The sequence below is a fragment of the Leptonychotes weddellii genome, chromosome 8 (genome assembly GCF_054177405.1).
Source record: "Leptonychotes weddellii isolate Sample4059 chromosome 8, ASM5417740v2, whole genome shotgun sequence".
Classification (NCBI taxonomy): Eukaryota; Metazoa; Chordata; class Mammalia; order Carnivora; family Phocidae; genus Leptonychotes; species Leptonychotes weddellii.
Window position 1 is genome coordinate 70,483,995 of NC_138376.1, and position 11,975 is coordinate 70,495,969.

The window sequence follows — 11,975 nt, forward strand, 5'->3', positions numbered from 1 at the left end:
CCCTCCCCTTGCTCACACACACACACTCTCTCTCAACAACAAAATTAAATAGATATTTCAAAATATAATATGAATATAGAATAGATATGTTTTATATAATAATATACTTTGTTATCAAGTGTATATTTTCTGTGATTTATAGATTTTTCCAGGACAGTTAAGTAGCCTGAGCTACTAATGCACCCTGTTTACAAACACAATATTTTTCCAAAATCTCTTCTTAAGGTATTCTCTGGGCATATCTTTACTTACTTGAAGATCAATCAGAGGTATAAACTATTGATGGTTCCAAATTCTTGAGAGGCTGGGTCTACAGCAATCACATACTGTTATTAGCTAAATAAAAAGAGTTTCTGCAGTTATATATTGGCTGTCAACCAACAAGGTGAGAGCTCTGATATCCTCCGTATTGATATTCCTTCTTTAGTTTCTAAACACAATTGTTTTGTTCTTTGGTGATAACAGTTATGTATAGCCTGCAAACTACAAAACCTATGTTAATTCTCTTCAAACTGTACGTTTACAAAAAAAAAAAAAAAGAAACAAACTGTACGTTTACAGTATATATGGCATTGCAGTAAGTCCCTAGAAAAGTCTAAAGGAGGAAATTTCATATGTATATGAAATCTCTAAAAACTTTTTTGTTGCTTTTGCAACATTAACAAATAAAGGTCTCATTTCTTATAAATTAGTGTATAATTTAATAAATCCATCAAATGATTCATATGTTTCCTTATCATCTTAATAAAACACTATAGAAATTTAATACTTTCTAATAAAGAACAAGTATAAATTAATAAAAAACGGAAGGAAGGTCATCATTCTTCTACGAATAAATTTAAGATGGCTTTATTTTTATTATCATTTGTGGTATGCCTGTAATGTGAGAGTATTTATCTAGGTTTGAATAAAATATAATTATTTACTTTTCTTAAAGAGTATCACTATAAAGGAGAATGAACATTAAACACATATTGCTATACATGTGGAGGGGTCCTTGCTTTTAGCTTTATAGTAAGGGAATACTAAAATTCTAAATTTTGGAATAAATTTTCTTTAGTGTTATTTGATACTGAAGAATAAGTTAATACATCTTTCCTGAGTTTGCTTTTGGGGCTTTGTAATGTCTATTGATAAACTGACTTTGCAAACATTCAAGCCTGCCAATTGGCTTTCTCTTACTTTCTAGGCTCCTGTGCAAGATTATTTAGTAAGGTTTTTTGTTTGTTTTAAATTTAGAACAATTTTGTTTTCCCTTCCAATAGTACCTGAGTCCAAGGTCCAGGGGTTTTTGTTGTTATATGGGATTGAGACAAAAATAATTTCTCCATACATTTTGGTCCTGTGATTATTAATGAATTTTAATTTCCCAAGTCCTCTGATGGTCTATCCTATTAAAAAAAAAGGAAAGAAAGGAAAAAGTCCTGTTAGAGTTATGTTTAAGGAAGCATCACAGCAGGGCTGAGTTTAAAGAGTGGAATCTGACCAGTCAGTCCATTTATTGTCCTAGGGAGCAAAGTATACTTAATTGAACTTTTCTTTAGTTTCCTCATAGTAAGTGGTACAAATTCTTGTCAGAAAAAGATGCTGTAAGAATTAATGAGCAATTCCATTTAAGATCTCCATGTCTGACAACTGGTAGGCATTTAAAAATGCTTGTTGTATTATTGTTGTCATTGCTACCATTTTGATGGCTCTGTTAAAAATATTCCTGACAGTTCAATTCCTCTCATGAAAAAGGTAAATAATCAGGAAAAACTTTTGAAGACATATAAAAGAAGATGCAATAAATTGATCCAATGTATTTTCATCTGGCAAAATGTATTTTGTACTTGACAATAATGGGATTGCAAGTATTCTAATTACTGAGCCCACTGTACTTTCTGACGTTTCAAAAATAAATAGACAATTACAGATTAGCTGATAATTCTTTAAAATGAAACTTTGGTCCTTTGACACTTCTCAGTCCCCATTATAGATTGTTTACAGGATTAGGTGAAGCCAGGAGGCTAAACAAATTATAGAAAATCTATATTAATATACAAATTCCTGCAGCAAAACCTGAGCGACTATCAAACTGATATAGAAATGCTGTTTGGACAATTCTCCTGCATTATCACTGGGCACAAAAATGTGCTGGTTCTATCAGAATGTTTTTAGATGGGAGACTGCCATCCTTTTCTGGTGATCTCTTTGCAGAGAACACAAAATGCAACCATAGTATGAGTTCTGAATATGGGTGCTACTCAGAAAGGCCTTCTGAATCTCTTGCCTTCTGTTTTATTCTCTAAACGTATGAAAAAACTTCACAAGTATATAGTGACTTAAAGGATCACATTATAAGACAATAAATTAAATGATATTTATATTTCTTTTGGTAAAACCCATGTGTTGGTCCTAATACACACACACACACACCAGAATACACACACATGCATACACACACACACACACACACCAGAAAAGCCAAGATAAACTTTCTGTCTGAATTAAATTCTCTAAAAGCAGAATTCTAAGAACAGTATAACTGAAGTTGTATAACTAGGTCCCTTATTTTTTGTTAAGAAAGCTTATTATATATCATCAGAGGTTTAGGTCCAAGATCAGAATATCCATGGTAAATATGAGAAGCTCTAACAATTTATGTAAAGAGGTAACACAAGGAAGCTTATTTTAATCACTAGCAAGCAGCATCAGCTATTCCTTGAGTAATAACTATCATTCTCCCCAGATTTAACATGTAAAGTCAAAATTCATTTTCATCCTTAACTGTACTTCTATTTCCTATCTATGCTAAAGAGTGTTGCTTCTTTCTGTTCTGTAATTTTTGGTCATATTGGCTTTACTCACTATACAATTTTGTTGCAATATTCACTCTGAATCTTTTATTCTATTTGAAATTAACTTGAATTTCATGAACACCATAGTATGCATTTTCCTCTTCAAAGCACCTGTGTGCTCGCACGTGCATATATGCCCATGTGTGGTTCTATTTGTGTGTGTGGGTGTGTTCACTGTAGGGCTGTCTATTTAAAAGCATGATTTCTTGAAAACAATGCACATGCATATAGCCCAGGCAAAAAATAGGGAAGGAGAAAGAAATGATGCATTGATTAATGGTGTAAAAGTCTTCAAAACATAGCTGCATCACTGACAGAAATAGGGAAGTGGCAGAGTTAATTTTTAAATGAAGTTGAGGCATTTGATACTACAGCTATTGAGGTTGAATTGACTAGCATATTGGCAACCAAATAGTGTTTCCCCTCTTAGTTCCCTTTATTTCTAAGTTTAATCAACTCTGTATTCTTTGTTTTATGCATCTACACAATATAGATTCTAGACTCACAAACTAGATAGCGACTCTTTAATAAACATTTACCATTTGATTGAATGTCAGCTAAAAATAATAATAAATGGCAGCTGAGGAGGGATTTAAAATTCAGAATAATCAATTTAAAATAAAGTATATTGCTTTGGGCTTCTTGTTATATATAAGGCCAAAATCAATACTTATTATTATTTTGTCCACAACTAAGTCTAATAATCATGTAACAAATGGCATTATTGCATTTGAATTCAACCACTTATAGAGTTCAACCATAGGAAAGTCAAGTAACTAATCAAAGCAAAACCAACACAAACCAGTAATTTCATCTGCAGATGCATATGAAAATCAAGAACATGTAGCAAGGTAATGTTTGCCTCCTGATTCTTATTTAAGCTGACATACGCCAATACTGAATTTTTTTCATACATAAGCTACATTAGTGATTTAAGTGCTACCTTAAATCCCATTTATTTTTATTTTGAGGTTTTAATAATGACCTAAAGAAATTGTGCAGAATAAACAGACATTCCAACTTCATTTAGCTGGTTTGAGTTATCTCTGTAACCCTAAGAAAAGCAGCCAGTGTTTGAACAAGAGTTGAAGTGTTAGGGAGGAAATGTCTGAAATAGAGTTTAGATGTGAATGAAATGAGATTAAAGAAAGTCTACATTGTTTTTTGTAAACTTAATCTCTATATAAAAACTAACATCTGAAGAGTAAATCTACGGAGTATCATTTTGCCAAGCACGTCTATTAATATAAAATGGGAGAATGAGTGAAACATATGCAGGTTTCATGAGAAGTAAATATATGACTTCAGGAGTGAAAGACATTAACATCTTATGGTTGGTTTGTTTGTTTTTAATAATATCTGTCAATCAAAAACTTATGAATAAAAAAAAAAGAAAAAGCCTGCTATGCCAAACAGATTAGACACAGAGAGCTAAGAAAAGGAGGATGGATAGAATTGTTCATGGGGCAGATAATCTTTCCCCTTTCTTGCTAAGAATAAGCAGAGCTGCATTTGTGGAAACTTAACTAAGCAGAAACCTGCAGCGTCTGTTCAGTGCTGCTGACCTGCCAGCCGGAGAGAGCTGAGTTTAAAGGGTTTAAGCTCTCAAAGAAGCCAAGACTTGGCTGATCATCTTGGGCTCAGCATATTGTGAGGCATATGAACACTCTCTTCAAAACTGGCAGGGAAGAAGGAAGGAAAATTGAAAATCTAAACACAGTAGCCAGTTAAAATTCAGACAATTGTAAGGGTTGTGTTTTCTCTGAAGCATTTGCTTATACTCTATGCCACTGAATAAATAAATAAATGGATTTACTTTTGGGGGGAAAGACGAGCAGTATAACTTGAGATTACTGCACTACTCTTTGGTACACTGGGGAAAAAAAGGCAAAAAGAGAGAGAACATATACATATTCTAGTAGGAAATAAAGAAATTTGTGTCAATTTTTTCATGTGATCTAGTTTTTTTCCACTGTCCCTAGAAATTTGTTTATATTATTTATGAACAAGTTTTATTATTAATTTTAACAAAATTAAATGTTTGAATACATTTAACATAATATTCACCATTCTAATGAATAAACTCCAAAGGCATGCTTTTAGAAATGAATATGTACAATAACCCAAAACTAACAATGGCTTCATTAAAAGTAAAAAAAAAAAATTGACTCAGCTCAAAAAGAGTGAAAGATATTAATTTCTATTCTATTTTGTTTTCTAGTTAAACATTTCTGGGTTTTCTGTATATGAGAGAAAACACAATGCCCCTCACTCCTGGGAATGTAAAAACATGTTGCCAACAACATCTCAAACTGACATAGTTTGGATTTGTTACATTGATACAAAAAAAAAAAAATACTAAAGACATTCAAAGTTCACCACTGCTGGGTACTTCATAGGCTGAGGGCCTGAAGGGCAGATGTGGCCCATATATCTGCTATCAGCATTTCTCCTGATGCCACCCAGAACTGCTGAGCTGCAAACTGAGAACTATTGGTCACATTACTGACAAGTTTTTGAAAGGTTATGGAAAAAGCATTCACTGAAGTTATAGTAAACAGTTTTGCACTATATTTACATTCACAGTTCTAGGCTAAAACTAAAGTCCAGTTTCAATACAGAAAATGTCTTTTCCTCAAGAGAATGAGAAACACACGAGAATAAAATACATATATCATCTGAGACTCAACTCTGAATGATTTCAAACATACAATTGAATATTAGGAAACTTTTATATATTTTTTGTATTTATTACTACATAGGACTTGTTTTTAGCTTAATCTCTTTAAACTACTCTTTCAGTTTTGGATTAAATCTAATTAGTGTTTCAAAATATTATTATTCTAGAAATCAAAGTAGAATTCAATATTCTACAAAATTTCTACCATGCGTAGAGACATTAACTACATCAATAAGGCAGAAAAAATGAATTTTTTAAAAAGGAATTTAGACATTCTTTACTGTTAACACAAATTCAACAGAAAAGGAAGGGTAGGGCTTTTTGATTACCTCCAGCCAATAAATCACATGCTATTGTAAACGCTTTTTTGTTTGAGAAATATATCCTTTTCTAGGAAATAGATTTTCTTTCTGATATGGTCTTGCTCAAAATCTTTTCAGTTGTTTTCACTGTGCCAAACTGAAGTTTTTATAAATTGTTTATGGGTGTCAAAGTTCCTTAAAAGTTCAGTTGGACTGTTTACTCTCCAAGCAATAGTAAGTAGGCAACAACATTTCTGTCAGTGTTAAAAGTTGATCTGCCAAGTTTTAAAGCGTGGCTCAAGTAGGAGAAGCAGTTTGTTGGGAAAGCAAGCTGTCCAGTACTTGACAAGATTTGGTTTGTCAACAGTATGGCTGAAGGTGTTTGACATGATACATTCTTTCTCCATCATACTTCCAGCCCTATGTCAGAATATATATTCTCACCTGGACTCAATCTGCTGAATTCTTTTTAACAGGAAAGAGAAAACTATGATTAAGGAATAACAGTAAAGGATATTAGAGAGTTTTTACACATTAATTTTCATGAGACTGTGACTAGAGATAACGAATGCTTCTTTTTTTTTTTTTAAAGATTTTATTTATTTATTTGAGAGAGAGAATGAGATAGAGAGAGAGCATGAGAGGGGGGAGGGTCTGAGGGAGAAGCAGACTCCCCGCTGAGCAGGGAGCCCGATGCGGGACTCGATCCCGGGACTCCAGGATCTTGACCTGAGCCGAAGGCAGTCGCCTAACCACCTGAGCCACCCAGGCGCCCGATCATGAATGCTTCTTTACATGCAGCAGTAAATTCCCTCATCTAGTCATATGAAGAAAAAAAAAATCTATCTTAAAAAAAAATTATTTCATAAGAAATCTACTTGGCTGGGGCGCCTGGGTGGCTCAGTCGTTAAGCGTCTGCCTTCGGCTCAGGTCATGATTCCAGGTCCTGGGATCGAGCCCCGTTCCCTCTCCCACTCCCCCTGCTTGTATTCCCTCTCTCGCTGTGTCTCTCTCTGTCAAATAAATAAAATCTTAAAAAAAAAAAAAAAAAGAAAGAAAGAAAGAAATCTACTTGGCCAAACTAAGGAAAAGTGCAGACACTGAGCAACTGAAGGGATTTCTTTGCAGTCTGAAATGGCTGTCTTACTTGGCTGTAAATCTCTCTTACACATTGCCTGGGGTCTTGCTTGCAGGAATGTAATGAAGTTACACTGCCTGAATGAAAATTTTAAAAACAAATTAGGGCAGAGGACCTTGCCAGCTATCCATGATTTGTGGCAGTTCTTATCAGTAGCCAGTGTGGGGTGATTCACCGTGAGAACACCAAATCTCTTTGTCCCAGGCCGCCATGTTTCACTCCAGTGTCAACATATCAGGGGAAATGAATGCTAAGCTGTAACAGTCATAGTGTCAGGCATGTTTGTAACACATGCATAGAGAAATTTACAGCTGGGAAAAACTAAGACACATCCCCTAGTAACTTGCTTTACAGAGTTCTTGCTTCTGACTGATTCAGTAGCAGCCACATACCTTTAGACATCGTGACCTCACTGATCTTCAGTGTTTTCAACACGGCTGTATGGATTAAATTACTCTATGAACCAGGGTATTTAGAATTATCCTATGGTATCTGTTTAAAGTGAAGTTCCTCAAAATTAAAACTTTATCTTTTAAATAATTACATAGTAAGTACTAATGAACTAAAACTTTACTAATTTGAACTTTGGGGCGCCTGGGTGGCTCAGTTGGTTAAGCGACTGCCTTCGGCTCAGGTCATGATCCTGGAGTCCCGGGATCGAGTCCTGCATCGGGCTCCCTGCTTGGCGAGGAGCCTGCTTCTCTCTCTGACCCTCCCCCACTCATGTACTCTCTCTCTCTCAAATAAATAAATAAATCTTTAAAAAATAAAAAAATAAAAATAATTTGAACTTTGTAATAACTCAGACCAAGAACAGTACTCTTTCCTATTATCTCTAAATAAACAATGTTTTATACCAATTATATGTTATATTAACATCATAAATTTTTGGATTTGTTTTATATGATTTTGTGGAAATAAAAACTCTTTCTAGGTATTGGAGGCAATTTAGAGACATTTTCATAAATTGACTATTAGCTTAAAATCTTTGTTATTAATATGTTTAAATTATTTGCTAGCTTAGCTAAACTTAATTGATATAAAGCTTATTTTCCTATTTTGGGGAACACATATCAGAGTTAAAAGACTGGGCACTTCAGCCAACTCTTCTGTCCTATGTACCCAAGGCACACTTTTTACACACATGAGATTTTTGTACACCCATGGATGCTGAAAGAGGAGACTGCAAGATTTTAAAAACAGAATTAGAATGTGTTATAACTGGTTAAAGAAAAAAGGAAGGGGTGGTATCCAAATAATGAAATCAATGTTAAGGCCAAACAGAAGCCTCACATGTAGTAAAAGAAAGTAATCCTAAGCACTTAGAAAGCAAAGCATATTCAATCAATGGGGCAATTAACCTTTATTTCCAAAAGTGGCAAAACCTGATCCTTGATTCTGCTCAGAAACAGCATTCATGTAACAGGCCTAAAACTGTTCTCTCCCAAGTTGTCTACTCATGTAATCTTCATATGCTTTTTCCAGTACAGTAACAGAGTTTCTGAATTTTAACATCTGGAGAAATGACACCATCACTCACTTGCCTCAAATAGTAGCTGAAAGGAGATCAAATTAGAAGACTTCTCCTTGAACAATTCCTGTGGCCCCTATATCTTCAAATTCTCTCTGAAAATTGCCATTCACCTTTTCTCAGGTTTGCATTCCATTTTACAAGTACACAAGGAAATATATATAGTCAATTTGAATATGAATCCAGTTTAAGAAGTACTTCTATCAGTTGTCATAAGCAGTTCCAATTTTAGTTAACCATTTCTGATATTTGTGTAAACTGTACATTTTACATTCTACTGGATTGAGGATAGGTGATCTAGACATGGTCAGCCAGTATGTACTGCAGATTTTCCTTTTTGTATGGAAAGACCAAACCGCTTTTTAAGAACACATTTTTTAAGATTGCCATAAGATGCTAATCTATTACTAGACACATTTGGCTCACAAATTTGTTTCTATTTTTAGTGGCAGAGATAAATGTCATAACCAAGAAGTTGAGACCAAGCAATCAATGTCCATCTATCTAAAATAATTTTTATGACTTATTTCTCTTGACGTCGCTGGAATTCAGGAACAAAGTCATAAAGCTACCCTTTGCTCTTCCTTCTCCTTCTCATCAGCTAAGCAATTGACACACTACAATCAATGATTCCTCTATATTTTTGTCTCCCCCCAGCCCCATTTCCAACTCTTTGATTATCTATATATAAAAGCCTCACTTTTGAGTTACTTCAACAATCTCATATTTGTATTTATTGACTTCAGTATCTTTACAGGCCACTCTTTACAACCATCTACTTAAGCTTCCAAAAATACCATGCAATTGGACTGCCCAAAATTTTGGATAAGACCCCACTGGATGAGTGTCCAGGGTATGTCCAATTTTTTTTGTCCTCTGATCATGTCATTTTACTGCATCCTACACGTTTTGATTTGTAGTACTTTCAATGTTTTCTAATTTCCACTTCCATTGCTCCTTTGACCTAACAGGTCAAAAAGGAATTTCTAGATGCTGGTTATATTTTATTTCTTGACTAGGGTAGTGGTTATATGGTCTGTACTTATTATAAATTTATCTGTATGTAGAGAGGTATATTTATACTTGCATACTTTTCTGTACTGAGTTACCCTTCAATTAAAAAAAAAATTCATTTGAAAAAAAGACTAAATTGTTAAGGAACACTTTAGTTGAGGTTGAAATGCAAAGTGTGTTTCACAGCAACCATCATGTTACACAAAGTAGGACACCTCCTGAGAATGGATCCAATTAAGGGAAACCAGAGTTGAAAAGTGTAAAAAAGGCAACACTGACATAAACCTACAGAATATATTAATTTATTTATCGTTAGATACAAGAGTCTATTGTATAAGATATAACAAATTGTATGTTATAACTACAAATGTAAAAGTCTAACATTATATGCCAAGCCTTTTCTAAAAAATTTAATAAATAACAATTTTCTTATGTAATACTACTTTGTTATAAAATACCTCTTAATTTTCAAATATATTACTACTTATTAGTTATCTTTTTGTTACTGATTCTTGGCTTAATTCCATTATGATTAGAGAACCTATTATGTATATTATCAATCCCTAAAAGCTTGTTGAAGTTTACTTGCTTTGTGGAGCATATGGTTACTTTTTATAAATGTACCAGGAACGAATGAAACAAATGTGTTTTCTGCAGTGTTCTATATAAAAAGGCCAATTAAATTCTAAGGTTAGATAATTATGCTGTTCACATGCCTATATCCTTCCTAATATTTTTTTTTCCCGTGTGCCAATCCATAGTTTAAAAGTTGTATTGATTTGTAGTTTTAGAATCCATTTTACTATTTTATATAGTCTCTGGGTTTCTGTCAACATTTATTGTCATTACAACTTTTGAAATATTCACTATTCTTTTAGAATCAGATTCTAAATACTCCAATTTCTAAATCTCCATTTTATCTGTTTCTATCACCTGTTTTTTTTCTCTTGGTTTTTAGTTATTTCTTATTTTTTTATTATGAATTATTTTGATTGGATTTTTGAGTAGGGAAATTTAGTATAAAAATTAGATGATTTTATTTATTTTATTTATTTATTTATTTATTTTTAAAGATTTTATTTATTTATTTGACAGAGACAGAGATAGCGAGAGCAGGAACACAAGCAGCGGGAGTGGGAGAGGGAGAGCAGGGTTCCCGCCGAGGAGGGAGCCTGAGGTGGGACTCGATCCCAGGACCCTGGGATCATGACCTGAGCCGAAGGCAGACGCTTAACGACTGAGCCACCCAGGCGCCCAAAAATTAGATGATTTTAAAGAGTAAGTAATATATTCATCCAGATTTTCTTTCCCTGACAGGTTAGTGCAAATCACCTTCAACCAAGGTTTCTAAACCTTGGGACTATTTTTATTTTTGACTGGATAATTCTTTGTTTTGCAAAGATGCCAGTAGCATTTTCCCAAGTTCTGACAATCAAAACTGTTTCCATATATGGTCAAATGTCCCCTGGGGGCTGACTCTGGTGTCACCCCTGCTTAAGAACCAATGCCTTAACCCATTAGGAGCTGAGTTAATTTAAAGTTTGTTTAGGCCTTTCACAACTATTCTCTTCTGGTATGACCTTACTCCTATGACCTTTATTTTCCCAAATGAAAGCCCAGGGTATTTATTAGAACCTGACCTACTTTGAGCCCCCTACCTTATGAAACTAATTAAAACTTTATTCTACATCTTACACTCTCAACTACCTCTTCCGGCTCAGGTTCTCAGCAGAATTCCCATTCTTTGCTTCTTGGCAAATATCTGAGAAGAAAGTGATGCCAAATATCAGACTCACCTTCTGGAGTTTTCTTGCTGCACTGATAAAGCCCCAATCCTTTTAAATAGATGCTTTATATTATCCTTCCAGCTATTTTAGTTGTTTTTGGGTGGTTAGATGGTGTAAAGTAATCTAGCCTGCCATTGTCAGAGGCTAAATATTTTTTAGACCAACTGTTTAAACCTAAGTCTCAAGACTGCATTTTCCTATCCTTATTGGCCTTGCATATGTCACATGCCCATCCCTGAATGTCACTATATCCAGGAAAACAAAATGCCCAATTTGCTGAGCTCTATGTCCAAAGATGTGGATGGGGTCAACCTTACTTGAACTACATAGAGATGGATGATGGGTAGTTCCACAAATTAATGGCTGCTACCTAAAGGAGCAAGGGAGGAGAGGCACAGTGAGAAGGAGGGGTGGATGCCAATATCCATTCAACAGGTGGATACTGGCAGATGAAAAACAATACTTTTCTACCAAACATAAGTGAAAGCTGAAATATGACTGCTGCTCTTTAAGTGTTAAATTTCATTTAAAAATATTTTACTAGGGATGCCTGGGTGGCTCAGTCAATTAAGTGTCTGCCTGCCACTACCCCTGCTTGTGCTCTCTCTGACAAATAAAGAAATAAAATCTTTGGGAGACGAACCATGAGAGACGATGGACTCTGAGAAACAAACTGAGGGTTC